We start from the raw sequence: 25344 nt of genomic DNA, 5'->3' as shown, positions 1-25344 counted from the left end.
TACAAAGAGGTCTTACGACGCTTGTACGTCGTAAAATTATTACCGTTCGATTTTCCAAGACGTTATATCGTTAGACGCTCGATTTTCCCACGCACGAAATTATGATCGAACGTTCGAATTACAGTGGCACCAGGTAAATGGCGTGCAAGACTGGTTTCTTCATCGCGAAGTATCGTGAGACGTATAATTCGCAGCTTTGGAAACGAAGTGACAATTTCACGCTGGCACACGTACACAGAAAGACGAAACGGTATCGAACCTATCGATATCAGTTGTCGCGGTCTCGTTTCCGAATTATGAAATTCGAAACTCGATGCAGGGTGGTAGTTGGTTAACCGTATGCAATCGTTATAATCAAGAACGGTGGAGGCTGGTAGCTCTTCGTGTAGCCATTTAGGATCGTTGTATGGGCGCACACCGAAACCCGACTCAAAGTTACGGTCTGCTGTTAATAATTACATTAAATAGACATGCAGAGACCGTACCTCGCGCTTCCCTTGGGCCACCCTCCTGGAATTGAGTTTTTAATTAAACGCGCACCACTCATCGGTCAGCTCGCGGTCTGGATTAACGAATTTATTGGGAAATCGTGTTATCCTGCGCGCGTCAATGCTCTCTAATTAGGCTGTAGCCTTAGAGTGTCTGAATTTCGTCACACAGATTCTCAGATTTCGGATTAAACTGTGACAACACTGTGTATTCGGGGTTTAATAAATTCTTATCGAAGGTTAATGAAATGAGAAGATCTCGCTTTTCCAAGTAATACGAATTGTTGAAGTAACTACTTCAAGAAAAACTCTACATCTTTATTTATGTATATCCGTGACCTAGAGACTGCCATTACGCAGAAGTATTCTAAATACGAAGCGCTGCGTATTATTGTACCCTTGAGTATACACTATGTTTTGGGTTGCAAGGTCTATGAACAAAGGAACTAATAAACAGAGTTCTATTTGTGTTCCCTGTAGCCTCTAGCCCAAGCTATAAGGTTAACTTTTTTGGTAATGTCCTTCTGGTATAAATATATGAACGTGCTCCTTATCATTCCATTGTCCAGTAACACTAAGAGAGTAAGGATCTGAATCAGCATAAACTTATACCTTTAATTATTTCAATATACTTTTCTATTACAAATTCATCCTCTCGTTCTTTAATCAGTTAACCTCAACCTCAACGCGAATGAACTCTAATTTTTTCCCCCTTTTGGCAGCTATTTTTTATAGAAGGTTGTTTTAAACAAAAGATTGCTTAGTGCTGGAAGAACCATAGAATATTTTATAAAGTTTCTTCTTGGGATATATGTCGACGTTTCTCGTAATCTAAACGTTAAATGTACGTAAACGTGAATCTCTGACAGGAAAACTTTGGAATCCTACAGTTCTAGTCTGAAAACGTATGGATAAAACGAAATGTAATGAAAAATGAACGATAAAACCTACGTCAAATATTATCGACAAACAAATAGATATGACAGTCTCGTAATAATTAATTATTAAAATTATCGAATGAAAGATCAAGGTGAAGACGACGATGGTGACGGAGGAGCTGATATAAAATAAAATCGTCTGCAAGCTGCCAATTTGTATCGCGTGACTGTGGAAAGAATCGGTAATCCGTGCACGTAGCACGAAATGCATCCTGAAATTGTAGCACAGTGGTCTGTGGTTCGAGTTGGGGCATTCTCGATAGACCGTCGGTGAATGGGTGCATCGCAAATGTCCATTTTTATTATTTTGTTCGACCATCTGACCGAAGTGGCTCGATATCGCGATGTACTTACACGCCGAGAAGATACGTTCCCGATGCTAGCGGAACATGAAAGGGAATTTTTACGAGCAATCTCGGATCGTGCATAAAAGTAATATATTTCTGTGTACTTACGCGTTCTATGAGAAATCGACTACAGAGTGCTACAGGGAATGATGAATAAATTGAATTATTTGTCAGACAGAAGTCTCTTATATCTATAGGCAAACGTTACTTTTACTATTTTTATTGGAAATATCGACAACTTGAGAATATTACCTGCAGCGGCACACGAACTAGAGAACAATTTGAATCATGTTGTTGTTTTGCCTCGGAGTATCAACATCGTTAGAACATACATAATGCAATGATAAATAAACTCCGGGTAAAACAATGTGGCTGCTACGTGCAACCGTGAAACAAAGACGAATTTTAATTTTCCTCCACTCCCCCGACCAGTATAAATAAACGAACGCGATCGTAGGGTGGTCACTAGGTTGCAGTTTTTCAGTCTCAGTCTTTTATTTTTTATTAGCGATTTTATTAGCGAATCAGTTACTACCGAGCGTCTTAGCGAACATTTTCTGTATCTATTAATTATTTTTAAATATACAGGTTGGTTGGTAACTGGTGGTTCAAGCGGAAAGGGGGTGATTTTACGCGAAAAAAGAAGTCGAAAATATAGAATGAAAATTTTTCGTTCGAGGCTTTGTTTTCGAGAAAATCGACTTTGAATTTTCGCTCGGTACGCGTGCGGTACGTTACAACGGATCTCACTGTAGATCGTTGTCTCGATGGAAAAATTAAAAAAAAATAAAAAAAAATTTTATTCTATATTTCCGACTTCTTTCTTCACGTAGAATCATCCCCTTTCCGCTTGTACCACTATTTATCAACCACCCTGTATTTGACAGTTTCAACATCGAGTTATCTCGTCATTTAAACAACAACTCAACCGACCATCCTCTACATATCTATATTATGCTGCCTAATGTCTATAGAAATTTAACATCTGTCTCCAGCCATGTGAAATAATTATTTTTCATCTGCAAAGAAAATGTGAGAAGTCAGGATTGTCGTTCGTCGTTCGCAAGTGACAAATTGCAAAAGCTAGAGAGATCTGCTTGAAACAAAAATTCGCGAGCAACGAGCTGTTTCGCTCTTTCTTCCGAAACGAACGTGCCAAATTTATGTCCGACATCGGTGAACAGCAGCAGAGCAGCAGTAGTTGCGTGCAATCTGGCGCCATGAAAATCAGTTGGCCAAACACACGGTTTAAATGACCGTAATGCGCGTCCAGCTGTCCGCGAGATTCAATTAAACGAATGTCGGAATGCATACCGCGAAACGATTGTTTCGAAGGCGGGGCGGGCGTCCTATCGTCGCGCGTGATCACGTTTAACGGAACAAGGGTAGAAAGAATCCTGTTCATTTGCATTCATCGACGAGTTTGCAGTCACGAGATGCATATTGGAATGGTAAAAGCGGATCGTGTAGCTTGCAGCTCGAGCGTCGACATTAGCACCGTGAACACGTACATTATAGATTTCTGTTTAACAAGATCTTTGTTGCGCGCGTTTAAAATTGAAATTCACGCAGCAAACTTCTTCCGACTAAATAAAACAGGTTTGTTATAGACGCGCGCGAGGCAAAGAGCGCGTTGCTTTTTCAAGGTAAAGAAACTAGACAAGCTAATAATTAGTCGTTTCAACGTTAACGCGTCGATCGTCGAACAAATTTGCTTTGCCTTTCTCACAGAGATAAAATGCAGTTCCTTTTTCGAGCCTCTCGAAAGTCAAATTGATCGATTCATTTTCTGTGAAGCTCTCAATATCAGACAGGCGATTAGAACTTCAAATCTTAAGAACAAATTACTTATTTTCGTGAATTTCTTTATCGTTGATTGACAGAGAATTAAGCGAGCAAATTTTAGAAAATTTGAGAAAAAAAGTTGATCGGCATAGCTCCTAAAAATCACGTTTCAAACGTCACGTCATTGGTCCTAATAAAAACAAAATTGCCCGAGCGGTTTGAAAGCATCAGAATAGAGCGAGTTCCTCGTATTGTTCTACGTAAGTGCAGAATATTCCAAAAATTTCAGAACGTGATAAATGTTATTTGTAACACAGTTTGCTCTGCCATAGAATATCGATTGACAGGAAACAGGTCGATCTATTTTATGCTTGGAGCATGATGAGGATAAAATTCGCAAGTACTGGCTATTAAAATCAATATTCATACGTATGCATATCGAATGAGCAGTTATAAATTGCAAAAGATGCTACGAGAAAAATTGGGAAATTTTATAAAAACGCACAAATCGCAAGATACTTTCGCGTAGTAATGTATGTAACGTAATGTGAAATATTCTTTGCTATCCGGTGCTATTACGAACTCGGCTGTAATTTTCTAAGATCGAAGAACGACGTGTTTTTGCGATACTTCTGATTTATCTGCCGATACGACAATACGATGTACAATCATACGCACAATACGCATGAAATTTCGTACTTACTCTTAATTAAATTTAATTAAATTAAATTAAATTAAATTAAATTAAATTAAAACGAGGATATGAAAATAATTAGCGAAAACCAATGGAAGACAAATATCATGAAAATAATATTATGAAATATCGACAGGCGATGATTTAATAAATGTGGAAAATTAATTTGCCACAGCTACATTTAATGAAACATCTTTTATCGTGCGAATTGCAATTGGACTGCGATTAAAAATAACAACAAACAAACAGATCAAGCGATTCGAGCGAAGAAAATATATCTTAGTCGTATCAAAGTCAATGAATATGAGAGAATAATGATCTAACGAAGCGAATAATAAAAAGGAACTAAACAAAATTATCAACTCGAAGCTTCTTGCTACGAGCTCACAGTTCAATCAGAATCTACTTATTTCACAAAGGATTGTAAGACTTGGTATCGCGTTAAAAAGCAAGGAAGAACAAGAATTACGTGACTTTGATATTTCCTTTGCATTTCTGGCCGCAGAAAAAACGAAGGTATTTCCATTACGGAGCTGCCTTCGTGAAAGCAAACATTCGCGTGTACATTAGGAAAAGAAAAGCTAAGTATTGTTCCATTTTCACCTCGTCATGGTAACAATGCCAGAGTGTTGCATTTTTAATTGCCTTTTATTTACCTTTTCCTTCAAAGTTCACCAGCTAGCTTCACTTTAAAATTCAGGCTAACGTTTCAACAAGTTGCTGATTGTCACGGAACAACCATATTATATCCAAACATTACGCGCGATCACGTGCTTTTAAGAAGTTACATCACAAATGACGAATCTTTCGAACAGTTTCAGTTTCGTTACGTACATACGGATGCCGTTGTAAAGTGGTAGCTTCTCTATGAATTGCAATAGCGTACGTGATACTGGTAATAGTATTCCTGTTCTTTTTTTTTTTTTTTTAATATTTCACATTCACAATTTGTCCAATTTGGACATTTGATAGAATTTTTTAGCCGTTTGATTATCATGTGGGTGGCTACCCCTAGTGGGGTACCATCTTCGTGTTTGTTAGGTTATATCCTTGATGAGTAATATTCCTGTTGGAAAACATTTTCGTTCCGATGCAACTTCTATTTCAAGTTCTCGTTGCTCGATTGCTTTTCACGCTTCTTCTCGTGTCGAATTAAAGAGCCGATTAAAAAACATATTTTTGCATATTACACGCACGTGGATTCTTTCAAATTGTTGAGGTTATTAGATGTATAAAGAGAGAAACGCGTGGATAAATCGCAAGGTAGAAAATATATTTTAATACAGAAGTGTAAGTATAAGTAGGAATATAATTTGTGCTGGTCCAGATCCGCACGCTAGTGTCACGTAAAATTGATACTTGAAGTGTAAGAGTCGTATCCCAACTATTAATTTTCTTTTATCGAACTTTATTATAAATTTTGGCACTTACAATAATAGAATAACACTTGTGGCGGATCGGTACCAACAGGACGCCGACAGGTCGAGGCATCAACGCGGTCGTAACATTTCCCGGGTGATCCTGGGGGGTTGGCCAACGCCAGAGGGCTACTACGACGACAACGAGTCTGTCTGTCTCGCTAGCGGTCGAATATACGTTGTCACGGACGAAACGCGAATGCTCTTTTCACCCGACAGGGACTCTTAACACCAAACACTAAACCAGAGAAAGGAGTTGTACGAGAACAGTGAGCAGAACAAGAATTGCCCGAGTTGGGTGAAATCTCGGTTTATATACATTTTGGTTTGAGGATGTTGAGGAGGCTCGGTGTAGTGTTATGATGTGGAAAAGTGTCCAAAGATCGGGGGTCGATATCCTATTTCTAATGTGTACTAAGGTGCGTCACAGCCTTGGTGTAGGCTATGATGGTAAGGTGGTGATGTGTTCAAAGGATTCCGAAGATCGGGGGTTGATGTCTCATCTCTGATGTAGGTTGAGATCTGATTGATGTCACACTAGCAGTGTTACCCTATAACTGAAAGCCCCGAAGCCAACGTCGCCTCTCAACTGTCTATGGTCTGCCTTCGTCCCAGTCTTTTGTCTATACGCTGTCGATGGCTTCGGTACTTGAGAAAACTAAAAAGACCAGACGTAGAGTTTTCTTAAAAGTAGTAACCACTTCAACAAAAATTAGCCAATTTGTTGCGTAATAAAGGGCGATGGAAACGAAAAAGCAATAAATACATTTCCATTAAGATACGATAAGTTGAAGCAATTTTACGTGAACGTAACTGGAGCTGCGTGTCTTCAAAGGGATGCTATTCGATCGTTCCAAACGATCCAGAACTGATTACAAATGTAAATAGCATATGGAATGTCAGGTTAACAAGGTGCACGACAACCTAGCTAAGCTGTTTATTTACTCGTAAAGAAAGTCGTTTGCAAGAAAGGCAAATTTCCAAGCAAGAAAAGTCATCATTACGCGAGGTCGAGTGTGCGACGTAATGTTGAAATAACGCAGTCGCCATAGTTGCGTTTACGACGCTTTTCTATAGCTTCGCTCTTTCGCTATATTTTACCTCGAGCATCGACCGTCTCGCCCGTTAATTTTATTCTTTTCCGTGAACCTCTTCTCTAAATTTCAAGTCGCTCTCCGCATTCCATCGAGTTAAAACGTCAATGATTCCACCCCGGTCGCGGCAACGCGTTCGTTTCGCACGATGAGACGGTGAAAAAGTTTCCGCTTGTCGTTCCCCTTAACTTTCACGTAGCCGTTTTTGCGATACTTGAACGTTGTGCAAGTGCGGAACGGTTTCAGCGAGTTCTTCTTTAAAAATTTACCGTGTCTTGGGAAATGCCAAGAGAAATGAGAGGTGCATGACGAGACACATCGTAGGTGGTAATTTCTTCGTTGAAACGGAGTAGCCTTTTCTTTTTAATGAACGCGATTTTTGAACGTTGTTGAGTGATTCTCTTTACAAAACCTCGCAACGATAATTATAAATTACGTACGTACACATGCAAGACGTGGAGTTTCGTTCGGCCTACCCAAACATTTCCCCACAAATATTTGTCGGATTTCATTGGATCCGCGAAACGAACGCGTAACGTGAAAACACGAAAGGCACAGACGCTGTAATGGCGATGAATAATTGAAAGGGCGCGGAATAAATTGCATATATTTCGTTCGAAATTAAAATTAAACCGCTGAAACAATTTGTATTCGTAAAGGCCTCGTTTCGCGTCGCGTCTCACCGATAGAATCAAATATTTCAATAGCCGAACAGCAGACTACTCGTCCACCTGTCTGCAACGCGTTTTAACGTCTACTTTGAAATCACTTAACCATTTTCGACGTTCGTTATATTCGTCTCCTTGTGTGTGTCGTTGCGATACTGCCCTATTAATATCGACGCGATATTGGGTTTTAGTCTATTCCACTGTAAAGTATTCCATCACTCCGTTCAACTACTATTTCTATACTTGAAATCCACTTTATTTCTCTTATCGTATTACTCTTTTTTTCATTTCGTCGGAACAATAGCAATATACCGCTGTTATATCGTAAGCAAAGAGGATTTCATGACGTAAACTGCTTTCGGTAATCACAGAGTTATTTTAGATTTCGAATCTCGTCTGATTACGAGTTTTGGAAAATGTTCTTTTAGCCATCCATTTATCGAAGAGAGATGCTCGCGGGGGTAAAATAGTACGAATAATATAAACATACGCGAGATATCGAAATTTCTCGCACTCGCTGATATATAGCGAAATACAAACGTTACGTGCCCATTTCTGGTTTTGAGCGATACACGCATAAAGGTTTAGAGCATCGTATAATATCTACTCTTGGGGAATTTGCATCGATTGATGTACGAATCCTGGAATATTTATGAATTTGCATATTTCGCGTTTAATGGGAAATTTAGAACGAGCTATGAATACATTTTTTTTTATCTTATGTTTCAAATAGGATCCGATATCAGATTGAAATATTTATTTGTGTTGCGAGCGACAAATATCATCGAATGTAAATAGGATAGTTCTTATTAGAAACAACGCGAACACTCACATTCAATATCGTAATTTAATATCGTCTTCTATCTTTGAAGAAAATAATTCTCTGCAAAAAAAGCATCAAATAAAAGCAGCCTTCTTAGACACGCGTGCTCGACAAAGTTTCAATTTTATAAACTCCTTTAGAAATTTCATACTTCTTTTACGTGCTGAAAAACTCCACCTACTTTACTTTTATCTACTTTTATTTTCCTGCTTGGAAGATAACGCCACTTGTTTGATATAATCTGTCATGAATCTGTTCTACTTAACGGGATTTATTTGAACGCTTAATTATACATAAAACGAATTACACGACCAGTTCTCTTTGAAAAGTAAACGCAAGTTATACGTAAAATACAAGGAATCGGATTTCTACTCTTCGTTTGGATATCCTGTTCATCGAACGAACATCTTTGGACGATTGAAAGGACCAGGAGACACTATCGTCGGATCTCGTGAGAGTTTCATCTCTGAAAACAACCCTCTACCGATCGATTCTCTTTTGTGCAACGACCAACTCGCATTCTCGTCATTGCGGTGGTTTAACAATGCTCGGAAGGAACCTAGAAAGAACTAAGAAAATGCTCGCGTTACATATGCAAATAACGACCGGTTTTACGAGGGAATCCCAGCTGGCGATCGTTGCAAGATCAAGTCGTTAACAATTTATCTTTTAACCATTTCTCGCTTCTTTCTCTGGATAATTTCATTTGCCGTCGTACTTCTGATTCTAATATTTTTAACATTCAAACTTCACACATGGATGGACAGGAAGTATTTGAATTTGAAATTTGGAGAATTTTTAATACTTTGAAGTTTTCAATATTTCTCGCAATGATACGTAATAGAGAGATTTCGATAATTAAATTTAGTAAATTTTCAACCATAGCGAAACTGTGTGTTTGTTTATGTTTCTTACGAAACCTATCGCATATGAGAAAACGATACAGGTAAATACGCGAACATAATAGTTTACGCAACGTAATATTATAATTCAAAGGTCCTGTAATTTGTTACGCATTAATTCGGATTCTCTAGAATTCTTGTACACCTGCTGCTCGTATTTTCAGCTTTTTGCACGTATCAAAATTTCGTGCAACTTTGCAATTTTAACTATGAAAATCCAACAGCTTGTATCGTTGTTGCCTGCTATGGTAATTCTGGCCCCTTTGTTTCGGCCCACCCATTGTTAATTGTTCTGGTTCAGTAGTTTCATGAGATATATCCCTATAAAGACCGGGTTACTCGGTCCTTGTAAACGTCACCATAATAGCACCCTTAGTGGGTTTATGCAATAAGGATGCTGACATTCGATTATATCTCTGATACAACTTACTGCTAATGAAGCTGCTGTTGTCGACGAAAGAGAATTCGTTATATCGAGCTCACTCGACCTTTGATGAACTATTAAAACGAATTTCATAATCAATTGGCAAACGGCAACGCGGATTAAATGGATTGCTCTACAGGATGAGCGATAAAGATATTTGCAAAACAGTAAAACACGCGACATGTTAATCTTGCCCTTGGTATTTACCTTGAAGATAATATAAATTATACAAATGACACATGGTATTAGGTCGTTGGAAAAGTTTCTTTCGTTTTACGAGGAAATAATGGATGTGTAGCGGTGCACGAGCTAGAGGACAATTCGAAGCGTGTTGTTGTTTTGTCTCGGAGCATCAACATCGTTAGGACATACATAATGTAATAATAAATAAACTCCTGGGCAGTATAAATAAACGAACGCGATCGTAAGGTGGTCAGTTTCTCAGTCCGAGTCTCGAGCGATTTTATTAGCGATCAGTACACAGTCTTTAGCGAATCAGTTAGTACCGAGCATCTCAGCGAACATTCTCTGTATTTATTAATTATTTTAAATATATTTGACGGTTTCGACATCGAGTTATCTCGTTATTTAACCCACACGACCAACCACCCTCTACGGATGCACATTTTCCGTTTTATATTATTTTATCGAATTACCTATGATCGATTTTGTTCTATCAAAATAAAGATCACAACGTTCGACAGATTAGGTTTCATGTTTCTATAAAGATGCGTCGTTGTAAAAGACGTGTCTGCAAAAGAAAGACACTTTTCGGACAGCATAATAGTATCAAACATAGGTACTGTAAACACGATATTTCGATCATCCAAGACAGAACTGGAGAAACAAATTATTTACAGAGCATAACCCTATGAATAAATGAAGACAACTAAACTACTGCACTGTAACCCGTATTAATCAAAAGTTTAGCAAACAACTGAAATCGCCACTGGGACGAGGAATGCAACCAAGTGTCATCCGACGCGATACGAGTAACCTCGAGGACAAATGACCGGAAAGATCAGCCGAACATCGAGAAACTACGGTAGCCAGAGTCCAAGAGCCGAGCAAAACGACCTGGTCTACCTCTTACAACTCTAACATCCACGACCTCGGAAACAATAGGTCCAACCTAGGTTACCAAAAAGCTATAGAGACCTAGCATTCGTTATATATATGTACACGAAGATCAAAGGAATCGACCGAGACTGTAACTTGGCAAAAGATACGATTGGAAACACAGCAACACGGAAATACCAGTTTTTCTGTTCTTGAGACTACGGAATTTTATCAGAATAACCGTTAGAATCGCAGACCTCGATACATACAACGTCTTAGCTCGAGAAATGTGGTTCTAGTAACCTCGATATCTATGACAGCGGCTGATCCTTACAAATCCCAAGTGGTATGTTGACCTACGATAGTGTGCATCGAGTTTCTCGACCTCGAAATTATAGATGTCAAGGTTCTTCGATACTGGAGCGATCTAGATCAGCTTTTCCAACCTTGTAATGGCAGATCTATAGACGATACAAGACCTGGATGATTTAGACGAGGTTCCTTGTACGTCATTAGACGTTTGTATCATTGTTCTGCGTTAACGTTCCGATGTATCGCGGGTCTGCGATCATGAATATTGGATACCCGCGTCGTAGTCTGTTATATTCCTCTTTCTGATTGCTTCGCTCGAATCTATGAGAACCGTAAGCTGATATCTGGCTCTTACGACATGTCTTGCAGCTTGGAAATAGCTGGTAATAGGTCCATAGACATCGTGACACCATTGTCATCAAAATTGTACGATCTTATAGAAATCTGTTTCCGCGTGATTATAAATATTGGGCTTATCGCACCTAAGGTGGCTAGAGACTGTTCTTTCGATGGCAAGATGGTTCGTCTAGTGCCCTTTGATCTCCAAGTTATATACGTCGAAAACTATTGATCTTGGCGTGGCCTATCCCAAGATCCTCGTTTTGCCAACGTTCCGAATCTTGTTGCTTGTTTCTAGGATGTTGCGAATCACGCCTCTCGCTTCGTCTATGGAAATGTGGTTTTCCAACCACTTGTTGTGTACTATTTCGCTATGATTCCCTATCGTCACATTTGTGGATATCGAAGTAATACGTATTCACCGTGGGAAACGCTATCCATCATCAAAGCTATCGTCCGAGTTGGAAATTTGGTTTGAGTTATTCGCAGCTGTAAGAAATGATCAAGGTTGAAGTACCTTTTCGAAGTTACTGTTTCTGTAAATTTGTAACTGATCTTTCCACTATTAGATACTTTAAGTGTAAATTAATCTGTTTTATAAAATTATCGTGTTTCTTCGTATCAAACTTTCTTTGATTCATTGGTAACGATTCATCGTAATAATTCATTAATTTCATCAATCTCTTGTCTTTGGAATTTACCGTCTTTTATTCTCCTCGATTGCAAAATATTTTTCATACACCGTCGACAGTTTTTCATTCTTATAAACTTACGAGTATCTATGTTCTTTTGCTATTCGCACGTGCGATGTATTGGTACGCTATATCTGTCTCTAAAGCGCATTCAATTTGTCCGAGTTTCGGTAACATTTACTTTTGCATGGAAGCATAGTTATGCGGTTTTGTCTGCAGAGTGCTTTATCAAACAAAATGTATTTGCAACAGTAATCTAACCGCTGTATACACACCGATGGTTTATGCCAGCAATTTCAATTGTCAGATAAGCAGCCAACTTTTTTTAACAATTATTCTTGTCGCAACGAACGCGGATTCGCCTCGTATGCAAAAGTTTAAACAAATCTGAATTCATGTTAATTAGGACCTCATCCCGAATATTTTTTCTCATTTCGTTAATAACAATTATTGAGATATGTATAATTTTATGTATTAGACCAGGTTAGATGCGTAGTAGTGATACTTGTACGTGAATATCAGTGTGTGGAAGTATTTTTGTGCGCGGCGTCTCGAAAACAAATGAATGTAAACTGTTGATCAATCGGTTAACCCCTTAACCTACAACTACGGGCATAGTAGTACTACTACGTAGTAGATGATCGAACCAAACGTAAATATTACGGGCATAGCCCGTGGTACGATGATCGGGCCAAATATAATATACAGGGTGGTTGGCAACTGGTGGTACAAGCGAAAAGGGGATAATTCTACGCGAAAAAAGAAGCCGAAAATATAGAATAAAAATTTTTCGTTCGAGGCTTTGTTCTCGAGAAAATCGACTTTGAATTTTCGCTCGGTAGGCGTGCACTTTATCGCGTCTCGTTATAACGGATCTCACTGTAGATCGTTGTCTCGATGGAAAAATTGAAAAAAAAAATTTTTTTATTTTATATTTTTGACTTCTTTTTCGTAGAATCACCCCCTTTCAGCTTGTGCCACCAGTTACCAACCACCCTGTATAATAGCTTGCTTACGTTTTCGACCCAAAATTCTCGAACGTAAATCGTAGGTTAAGGGGTTAACAATCTGATATGGAAGAAGGTAAGACGCGTGTAAGTGTGTATCGATGAATATCTTTGACATCGCTTATCAAATAAATATATAACTATTCTAATATGAATTGTAAGTGTAAATTTAGTGTTCCTATGCCATTATTTCGGCTATTAGATCCAAAATTCTCAACAACAATATTCTGCTATTTCGTTATTAACGTGCCTACGATATTCGAGTCTCCTCGTTAATAAAATCCCAAATTTATTATTCTCGTTGGCAATTTTATTTTATGTCTGACATAATTAGACGTTTGATTTCATCTGTCTCGTAAAACAACATTAACTAGCCTATTTACCGTTTTGTTTCCTGACTACAGAAGGGTTCCACCGTTGCTTAAGCCCCGTTTTCACGATTTCCCTCGCAGGGAGCGAACCTCGTCATAAATATCGTTACGAAACGAGCTTCCCAGAGCGTACTCCGTTCTCAAATCCGAAAAGACCACAAGCCGTTACTCGGACTAAAATCTTTTAAAGTCTCACGTACTACGTTTCTATTACATGTACACACGCGCTTGTTTATTGTTCCGTCGTATTTGCGTTTTCATCGCAGGAACCGTGCCAAGGAGGGATTTTATCGCATTCCGAGAAGATAATGTTGGCGGATTTTGTCGCGACTCATGGAAGGATACTTATCGCGCGTCCTGATTCTTAATAATTCAGAGTCGCTGTTTCACGAGTTATCCGCCTGTATTAACAGCTTTCTTTAAATCGAGAAAAACGGAGACTACAAATGACGATTATTTTGTAACTTCTCACGGAAGAAGATAATTTTTGTTTCGATGGAACGCAATGATTTTACCGGATCTTGAAAGGATGTTTCAAAGGATGAAATTATTAGAAAATATTGGTACGTGATAAAATATTTTTCGGATAACCAGTGACCATTATCGATGAATTTTATAATCGAGATGATCCTGATCGTTAGAGAAGAATAAGCTTCACTTTCCAAGAAAAGATTGAACTCCATCGATCTTCGATATTTCTCGGAATAACAAATTTCCGCTATCGGCGGATTCGCTAACGCTGCCAAGTTTTTCAATCTTCGCTAGTTTTAGAATGTTCTCCCTGCTTTCTTCAAATATATTCGAAAAGTTCTCGCGTGTCTTCGATCTTCAAAACTCGAATCAACGAATTGCGACACGTGACGAGACTTCGGTATAAGCTCAACCAGTTTGCCATACTAATTTCCTCGAATTAACCTTTCAAGCATGAAGTTAATCAATGTAATTAGAACGGCTGTTGCTGGCTTGTTCTCGGGTCTCTCAACGATGCGTCAACGAAACAAGATTCTTCTGTGGACGCGAACACTGAAAATTATTCAAGACCTCTATATCTTCATTTTTCTCGTTACATCAACTATTACGCATGTGCGTTTATGCTGTCTGCTTTATTGCAACAAACGAGCTACACCAATGCTTTATCCCGCAAAGATTCTCGTATTACAGGAACAAAACAACTCCTAATTCGCGACGTTTCTGCTTCCATAAAATTTCTATCTTCTTACCTCCTTATTACACTATTATTAAATCATAATTGACTTTTTTTATTAATTGCATATCTGCGATAAACGCGTCGTGATTTCTATACGCATTTTTTAATTGACTTCGAATTTCTTCGATGCGATTAAGATGGTCGAGTCTCGTTGCGACGTTACATGTCGTAAAAGTTACGTTATACCGAAAACAAATTCCGTAATAAGCGTTTGAAGAGGTTCGCGAGCCACTGTACGTCAGAATATAATTCTAGAATTCAATCTACAAAATTTCTTCAAATTTCAATCTCGAAATTGGATTTCCAACGCTGCTTCCTTCACAATGCAATCCAAGAATTCGCAAATCACTCGACAGCACGTGCCAGATTTAAAGCTGCCCGTGAAACTGAACGAAGACGCAAGTTCGATCGAAGAAACGCGAAACTTCGTTAAAAGACGTCGCAATTCGATGCGTACGCTCGAAGAACGCGCAATGCACCGTTCCAGTTGCTTATGTAAGAACCACAAACTCTGCATTGCAAATGCATTTACTTTATTACGCGGACACAATAGTCCGGCTGCCTAACGATGCTAACCAGGCGCGTGCATATCTTAGGACGAAAACGGTGCGACGACTCGGTTGTTCGGCTGGAAAAGTCGCGGTTTCCCGTTTCCGACCACCACCGGTTACAGCGAAATCTCGTGCAAACTGGAAAACGTCATCGCGTATCCTAATTCCATCCTTTAAGCCTGAATCTTATTTCCCTTATTTCCACTTCCTTTTCTCATCTTTTTCCTTATTTATCTCCGTCCTCGTCCTAATCTTCTATTATTTCCTTTCTTAATCTCTTACCTTCAATATATTATTCTCTATTTTATTTAACTGAATTTCTATCTTCCATAATATTTTTCACTGTTAATTTTTCGTTTTCGTGCTTAGCGCAAATGTATGACACTGATCCGCCGTTGGTATTATTTTAATGCATTAATTTTAATGAAAATGGTTTCTGTATATGTGTATATATATGTGTGTGTGTGTGTGTGTACGTGTGTATGAAATGTTGGTAGTTTACAGCTTCTAGCGTATTTCCATAATTGCTCAGCTTGAGAAGGGAAAGTTGCATCCGCTGAAAGTTTTCAGCAACTATATGGAATGTTTATGAAACATTAAGCTCACTATTGTGCTAATTCCATTTCGTAATATTCGCCGTGTTGTTTATCCGCGGGAGTCACAAAAATTTTATCCAAAACAATAATACATTTTCGATAACCGCCGCTGACCGCCTGAAAAGCTGAAAACCTGTGTTCGTTTGATTCGAATCATCCTAATTAGAAGTAGCATGGCATTTTGTAAAAAGTTTCACAAAGTTTCAAATTTTATGCAAACGCTCTTTACAACTTTGCATTTTGAATGGTTCTTTAACGACCTACTTTCTCAACAAGTGGGAGATTTTAACCGGTATCGCGCCTTTCTCTGTCCACTTTTGATCGTTTCCCTGCTATTTCGTCGAACCTTTCCTTCTAATCGCCTCGCTCACTTATTTTTCTCGTTCTCAGTCAAGCGGTTCAAACGCTGCAAGCCTCTTTTCCATATTTCCTAAGCTCTCGCCGCCTGTCTTTAAATTTCTGTCTCGGTTACACGCTGACCTCCTTTCTTTCTCCTCTATCAGCTTACGGCAGCGTTTACCGTTTGTCTAATTTCAACTCCACGTCACGTTCCCATTCCTTTTCCACTTGTAATCCCTTTTTTTCCCACCCAACTCTCTAATTGTCCCGTGTTTCCACTAGGAAAACGTGCACGCAGCCGTCCCACAGAGAACAGCTACGAGATCGGTTCCTTACTGCACATCTACAGCTTCACGCGTGTTATAAATTGCGAATTAACCTGGTCGATTTCTATCGATCGGCCGATTTACGTAGACAGAAAGTAACCGTTTGACGTGGCAAATAAAGAAATTCGATTAATAAAAAAGAAGGTTAATTATCAAATTTTCCTCCTACGAACCGTATAGTTACGTGCACTATGTCAGTTAAAAGTCAACCGTTAATTTACCTTCTATATCGTTCGATTGTTCTATAAATTAAAGCTTTCCATAATATTTGTTATACTATCTATTATTTATTTAATAACGTCATTCCCTGTAACAGCAAAACGATACTTTACGTAATAAAGTAAATTATTTCAAAGAATACAAGTTAGTTAATGAAGGCAAAGCTGAGGAGAAACTTCTACATCGAAGTGATCCATCATCTTAAATTGGATATAGCAATTTAAAATGCAAAGTTTTCCGAAGAGAAAAATTTTCTTTGTTACGAGCAAGTGGTCGCGTGTATTAATACATGATAGTGGATTATAAATTGACATTAATTGCAAGAAACCGTGTCCGTAGCTGCTATATAAACGCCAAAGTGTGACCTATTTTAAGCAAGCAGTTACAATAAATTAAAAGTTACGAGCAGAAAGCAATATTGGAAAAGAAGCCTGTTATCGACATTCATTGCATACGTTGTCTACCCTTGCATTAAACTTTACCACATTTACTCTATAAGCATGCATTTCCGCCGTCTGTTTCTTCTATAAAAAGATAGCTCATCGGTCGTTTAATTTCGAAAAATATTTCTACGATAATCGATCAACGATAAACTCTAAGAAAGGAAAAACGGAGAAACATCTTTTCTTACCACAAAGCGTTAATTAAAGCGTTATAACCAGCATGACTAATTACCGTTATATAGAAAAACGTTCTTTTACCTGTTTCGTGTTACAGAGTTGTTAATTTTGTTTACCTCGTTGATGGGTGTTCTACACGGTAAAGAAAATTCAAATTTTTAATTAAATATTTTTCTATGAGTTTCAGCCGTTTCACCATTCGATGATCCATGTAAAATTTTTAAACTCTTCGATGGCAAACAATTCAGTTCATATTTAAATCACGGTGGAAGGTTTCGCGTACTCCCGAACGAACAATATTTATTCGTGAAATTTATTCGGAAAAGAACGCTCAAACAGCGAATCGCGATTAATTTGTTTCGTCACGAAACGAACGAAGCGAAAGAGAATTCAACTCGCGTGTTTACGCCAACTTTCTCAATGGGAATCCCATTCAAGCGATACACGAAACTCGCGCGAAAAAGGTGGCGCGATCGCTATTCTCTTTCCCATCGCTTTTTCATTGTCCGGAAATCCACATTCCATCTAACGGTCCATCGTTCTGCAAACTGCAAATCGAATTGACATCGAACAGCGAACCCCTCGTACTTACGCAAACGATATTTTCCCCCGTTTCTGAAGCTTTCGCGCCTCTATACGTGTTAATCCCAGAAATAAAACGCTTCGAGACACACGAACTTATTATACTGAGAATATAAATGACGGAATTTTGTGATAATTTCTGGAGAAACCTTTCAACTATTACGAAAAAGTTTAATCGTAAAACTGTTATGCGTATATTGGGTTGGCAACTAAGTGATTGCGGATTTTGTCATTGGATAGTACTGACAAAATCCGCATTCGTTTAGTTTCCTTAAATACTTAGACGCCACTTTCCCAATAAAATCTGGCATACACCAAGGTAGTGTCCTCGGACCCCTGCTGTTCTCCATCTACACTGCCGATTTACCAATATCAACAGAGATAACAATAGCAACATTTGCTGACGACACAGCGCTATTAGCTTGCCACGCAGACCCGATAATTGCTTCATCCACTCTCCAGCGATGTCTCGACTCGATGGAAAAGTGCTTTCATAAATGGAGCTTCGAAATTAATGAAAAGAAATCCACGCATGTAACCTTCACGCTCGGAAAACAAACCTGCCCCCAGGTCACCATCAACGATACAACAATTCCTAGCAAGGATACAGTCGGATACCTGGGCATGACCCTGGACAGGAAATTAACCTGCAAAAATCACATCACAGACAAAACGAAGCAACTCAAGGACAAACTCAAAACATTCTATTTGGCTCACTGGCCGACGCTTCAACCTAAGCACACGGAATAAAATTACCCTCTATAAGAGCGTAATAAAACCTGTCTGGATCTACGGAATCCAACTATGGGGAACAGCAAGTAATTCCAACATTGAAATACTTCAATGCTTCCAATCGAAAACGCTAAGATCCATTATAACTGCATCCTGGTATGTCACCAACGAACTACTACATCGCGACCTCAAGATACCAACAGTCAAAGAGGAAATGGCAAAATATAGCGACAGATATAGCAAAAGAGTCAACAAACATCGAAACCCCCTAATTACTGGATTACTTGATACGTCGAACCAAATCCGCAGGCTGAAGTGACACTACCCGCTAGACCTAAACGCTAGATTCAATTAGTTATTTAAATTAAGTAATATTTACTTATTTATAATACTTACTTACAAATTATACTTATCTATAATAAGTATTAACTTATTATAAATATTTAGCCATGTCACTGCGCCACGCCAGAAAAAATTACTGAAAATTCTCAATGCGAGAATTGATTGTAAATATCAATAAATAAAAAAAAAAAATTTAGTTTCCAACCCAATATTTGATGTTACCGTAAAATCGGTATATGGGACGAAAATTTTCTAAGTCTGTTTATTAAGATATGTACAATTTTGTGTGTTATTATAGATTAGATTAACCGCGTAGTAGTGACATCCGTATATGAATATGAATGTATATGTGTGCACAGCGTCTGGAAAAACAGACGAATGCAACTGTTTCGTTGACAGTGTGGTATGGAAGATGCTGAGACAAAGAGAGTGCTGAGACGCGTGCAAATGTATATCGACGAAGATCCTTGAAATCGTTTCTTAAATAAATCTAAAACTATTTTAATATGAATTCTAAGTGTAACCTTAGTGTCCCTTTACTTTTATTTCAGCGATTAAGATCCACAATTTTCAACACTGTTCCTTGAAATACGGCCGATACTGTCACTTTCCTATCCATTGGTGGAATCAAGTTAGAGGGCAAAAATATATAAAAAGACACGACGAGATATTTCGAAAAAAGACGAACGATGCGTGAAATAATACTTTGTATTTTATATCATGTATTACGCGTATCGTATATACAGCGAAGGATCAAATGTATTTAGTTTACGTACGTCGATCTTAAATTACGCTTTATCTCTCTCGTCATCCCTTCATTATCCTGCAACTGATCGGCGGATACTGCTACATGAATGGCTGTCAGAAATTAGATCAAAGTGTTACAGTTTGGTTAGGATCACGACTGTGCGTGTCACGTTGTGGGTCTGTAACATGCCACATATTACTGGCCTCGTAATTGTAGCTTATGAGACGCTCATGTAACAGTTCCATCACACATATCGTAGTACACGGTTTCTACCCGTACTCGGATGAAAACTAAGCTTCGAATAAAACGCTTTTGTTTCGTGTCTCGCATCTATTCTTTGTATAAATAGAAAATCGTCTCCCGCTTGTATTAGGTTGTCCGAAAAGTTCCTTTCGTTTTACAAGGAAGTAGTAGATGCACAATATTTTTTGTTTTATATTGCAGTATCGTGAACGAGGGGCCTAGGGGGGTGTTCTGTGAATTATAAACAAGCAGTTGCTGAGCGTGTGCATGGTGGAGCTTAAACAAAAGATATAAGACAAAGGGCAAAGCGTTGCTAAGAGACGTAAACGAATTAAAGGGAGTATAAGTTGAGAAGCCAGAGAGTGCGGATCGCGTTGTCGAGATAGCGTTGTTAGCGGTGTTGAGAGAGAGTTGAATCTGTGTTGACGAGAGTTGTTAATTAATTATAATACGTTGTTACGATTACTTCGTGTTAAATAACCATTGTTTTCTGTTTAATCCATTTATTATTAATAAACTGATTAATTATAGTAGTTACGACACTACAATATTATTTTATCGAATTACGATCCATTTTGTAGCAATAGAATAAAATGGATCGTACATAAATCCATAAAATAATATAAAATAAAAAATATCGCGCATCTATTATTTCACTTATAGGGAAACTTTTGGGGCAACCTAATAAAATATTTTCCTACCGTGTATATAGCTTACTGCGTTACTTTTATCATTTCATTTGTATGATATAATTAATTAAATCCGACTGTAATAAATTTCCAGTCATTCGAAGAACGCTTCGATGGAAAATAATTACAACACGAATACTACGAATTTTCGTAGCCACTGTAGATGAGAAAAATCCGATCAGCGGTAACAGCGCGTCAAATTCGAATACAACGTTCGAAACAGATACAACATAACACCCTTCTTAAATACTAGGACATCTGGTTTTACGTAAAATCGGACAGTTGGCATAAACAATTAAGGAAACCATCAATCCGCCGTGATTCACGTAACTTGCTTTCGAATAATAATGGTGCTATTCAACGACCGGCGACATTTAGTATCCTCGAACCGGTTGCTTGCTATTCTGATAGATACGCTTGTCCACCAAATGCAGATAGGAGCGTGACATTTAGCCGCAGATATTTCGAGTCGGTGATATTTCAACGAAGAATAGATATATAATCGATGCCCACGACTAGACAGGTCGAGTGCGAAACATCGTTCTAAGATAAGACGCGTTGTTAAGTTTTTAACCGGTTGCTCGCCTCGTTATTCTCGCGCGCGGTTTTCACTCTGTTGACCTATTCAACGATCCCAAAAAAGATGTTCGAGCCAGTAATTAAATGGATGGAACTGCGCTTATCCCTATACATTTCTGAATTTTCTTCAACAGTCGAGACGCTTTTCGCGCGACTCATTACGTTGCCAAGCGGCTGTGTTCTTCGCATGCTTTTTCTTTCGCTCTCTCTCTCTCTCTCTCTCTCTCTCTCTCAGCTGGTCGAGACGAAGCGATAAAGATCGGCACGACGATTAAACGAAGTCTCGTCGCTTCAAAATTTCCCGGATAAATGCCAGTTAAACTTCACGTAGGAAACGTAAAACGTCTTTCAACTATCGTTCGCCAACGCTGTCCGGGATAATTCGCTTCGGTCTTGCCGTTGCACGGATCACACGAACGAGATGCGATTGAAAAGAATAACTGTACGGAAAATTTCAAAGGAACGTTCGTTTAACGCGATTCTACTTCCGGTGTGTAAATGCGAATTACATAAATGGCATTATATTAAGTATCGTTAACAACTATAAGTAGCGCCATGTTGGAATACAACGATATCAATCGCATGCAGATGAGGTGATTGATCGTACGGATTCTCTTCCCTTCGTTGCCCAGCGATATCCCCACTAGCGTGCGTTCGTGAGATGCACCACGGCGGCTAGCGCGTGCATGCTTTTTCAAAAAACGCCGGAAGAAACGTGAGGATATGGATGGAACATTCTCGATGGGCACGTCGAGAAGCTACTAGAAAGGTTCTGTGGCACATGTGACGCCACACAGACACCCACACAGGTCGCACTCATTACTGCATAGAGAGTAGGGTTCTAAACCTTTTCAAGAGCCATGGGTCACTAAGCCAGTCAGTCTGTGAATAACTAGCCAACTGTCTACATTCCAGAACACACACTTATAATTCTTGTACTAATTGTTTAATAAATATCAGATTATATTATTTCAACACAAACATTGTGTCTTCCACAGGTTATTAATCTTAATTCCAAGATTAAATTCTAACACGCCAATTATCCCATGTTATCCATGATTAATCACGGTCGTTGTCTCTATTGAGATATGTATAATTTTGTGTGCTAGACTAGATTAGCCGCGTAGTAGTGACGCACGTATGTGAATATGAGTGTATGCGTGCACAACGTCTGGAAAAACAGACGAATGCAACCGTTTCGTTGGCAGTGTGATATGGAAGATGCTGAGACGCGTATATCGACGAAGATCCAGGAAATCGTTTATTAAATAAATCTAAAACTATTTAATATGAATTCTAAGTGTACTCTTAGCGTTGTTTTACTTTTATTTCGGCGATTAAGATCCACAATTCTCAACAGTCTCTTTTCAAATGATAATTCTGGCGAATCTTTATGCTTCGGAGAAATTCAATCAAAATTTCCGGACAAGTCTCTCCGAAATTTAAGAAACCTGCAGACATCTTCTTCGATATTCTGATCTTAAACGATCTTTATTTCTGCCTTTAATTTGTCTGCATTCCACGCGAGGAAAATATATCGTGTCCCTTCTTAAACATCAAACGCAGTACACCGTGCGCTCTTGTTCGAGTCAAGCAATGCAAACTAGATAAGAGCTTGGACTTGGCAGTCGACATATCGTAACTCGTAGTAAGTAAATAACAAAAAGTTATGCAATTCTATAAGCAACTTTTCAAACGATCGTAGGATATATCGATACTCCGGCTAATTTCTAACCTACGATCCCTTAAATTTAAGATTGCAAAGGATCCTTTGCCCTGCATCGAAATATCGGCAGACGCATTTACCCCTGAAACCCTGATCCTTTCTCGCAAACTTTCTCGCGAACGTGTCAAAGGAAGAATAGGTGTTTCTTGGTCGGCGAAATTCGCGTCGATCTTCGACCAAGTTGCACGGAGTTTCAGCGATTTTTCGAGATGCCACGGGGATGAAAAGGATACGCCGACGACCTGGATGCTTGAATAGATCATTCTCGGTCGGGCTGCCGAATGTTCTGTGCGGTGCATCGACGGATACTTCCATCTGTGTAGGGTGCATGCAATGGCGTGCATTCGTACTTTGATCACATCTCCGTTAGAATAGCTGCCGCCTCCTGCCGTCTCTCCCGTCCCTGCCCTCTGTTCGTCGCTTTACAAGCTTTGAATGATCGTGGCTTTTCGAAACGAGACTTTGACAGTATTTACGCGCTAGCGAAAAATCGTTTAGAATCGGCCGCTCGTGTCAAACGATGACGCGCTTGAAAAATTACTTGACCCAAAAGTTAATTTGTCGCGTTGATCGCGTCGTATCTAATGCATCACACTGACACGTGCAGTCGAATACAGATAGTGGAAATAGATATCGACGCAATTAAATACGAGCTGTTTAGAAAAACCTGAACGTTACTTTCAATTAATCGGCAAATAATCTACGTACTGTAAGGATATAAAACTAAAAACGATAAATAAAACTAGCGCTGTTTCGATCGAACTTTATCGATGTCTGCTTCCATCGTCCGTCCACTCGCGCGTTTCTTCCCCGCTGTATTTTCATTTTGGTCTCAGATTCGCTCGACGATCAACATCCATACAGAGTCACTCGTGTCGCATCTTTACAGCAACAAGATTCGTTCAACCGTCGACACGAGCCTGTCTCGTAGCTGTAAACGTAACCGTAAATTCGATTCGAGATGCGGCAGCGAAATTGCATTCGTGTTCTCTAAGTACTGCACCGAGGAGCAGCTTATCTCGTATGGAATAGATCGTGCAGAAGCATGTGCGCGCAAGTAGATTGTCAGGGATTGCTGAAATTTTATACCGCGTTGCACGGTAAAGAGCGCAGTGGATTACACGCGAGAAGCTGGTGTTTTCCATTTGCATCTTGTGTAATTTTTCTTCGCTAACGAAATGCAAATTGACTGTCGGCTACAAATGTTTATTACGCGGATTAAATCGTACAACGAACCGACGTACCACGCGTATTACCGTTTCGTGAAAATATTCCTGAAAATCGTGTATCTCGCTCGACGATTGCATTTAATCCATCATTGCAGGCTTTCTGCCGATAATTCACGTTCATCTAGAGGGAATCGAGCCATAACTATGATCAATGAGAACCGAATCATACGCCAAACGCACTTCCATTCGCAATCCAAGTTATTATTGCATTCTCGACAACGTTATTACCAACTACGTATGATTGCCTGTGTTAATAGTTATCTGACTATGATAAAGCGTTCTATGACGTAATTCATCGGTAATCGAGCCTTTCGCTATCGCCATATTCATCGTTTCGATAAAACGTTCATTCTATTTCCGCTGTCGACGAAATTGCCAAATAAAATTGTTATTTCGACGAAAACTTGGGTCGTTTTGATATTATCAACACGTTCGCACGATCTGTTACTTTGCATCGTTTTATATGTTACGGTATTTAGTTTACGAGCAGATTTCGTTTGAACGTAACGCAGTGTCTGAAACGAATAGAGCAATTATACTTTGCGTGCCGATGTATCGAGTTTCGTATCAAATTTTACAAAATGAAAATATTCTAGTCTGACCTACATTTGTAAAATAATATTCCTATTGATCTGTATCGAAGCGGAAATTTACAGTTTTCATACCGATGCTTGATATATCGAACAAGCGTAACTCGTATTCGAGAAACCACAGATTGCGCGATCGATTAATTAAACATGTGACAAGCGTTTGAAATATATATTTCCATTATCTTTTGGCCGTAGAATGCCATTTTTCCTTTTTTTTCTTCCTTTTTTTTCGATAAACCGGAGCAACGGTAAAAAAAATTTGCATCACAAAGTTGCGGCAATTTTTATTTCGTAGATAGGGAATATTTTCGCAAACGAAAAACTGAATATTTCGTTATGCGCATAAATTTCGCCTGTTCTTTTACATATTTTACGCTGCGCAAATATCCGCGCTGTACTAATTATTCCAGCTCGTATTATTTCCATCCGTCTCTTATCTCGATTTTCCAGAAGTCGTAGAAAGTCTTCATCGTGTAAATATTGGTCCTCCACTCATTCCGGAAAATGGACAAACTAGCGTCGTTGGTGATTCAACCGAGTTCCGAATTTTCCCGCAGTTCTCGACCAACAGACTCGCCTCGGTACCGTATCAACTTCCTTCGTCTATTAAGATCAGCTGGCAAAAATCTTGCAAACACGCAGATGGCAAATATCAATTTCCAAGC

The 25344-nt window shown here is 38.9% G+C and overlaps 1 protein-coding gene across 1 annotated transcript in view; it reads left to right on the top strand.

The window, feature by feature from the left end:
• Window positions 1-25344, top strand: part of LOC100749246 (zwei Ig domain protein zig-8-like) — a 108109-nt gene that overhangs the window by 18795 nt on the left and 63970 nt on the right. The gene's annotated exons all lie outside the window — the stretch shown is intronic.

This window comes from Bombus impatiens, unplaced genomic scaffold (assembly GCF_000188095.3).
Source record: "Bombus impatiens unplaced genomic scaffold, BIMP_2.2 scf_0436, whole genome shotgun sequence".
Taxonomy (NCBI): domain Eukaryota; kingdom Metazoa; phylum Arthropoda; class Insecta; order Hymenoptera; family Apidae; genus Bombus; species Bombus impatiens.
Note: the sequence above shows the minus strand (reverse complement) of the source record. Positions and strands in the feature narration are given on the sequence as shown.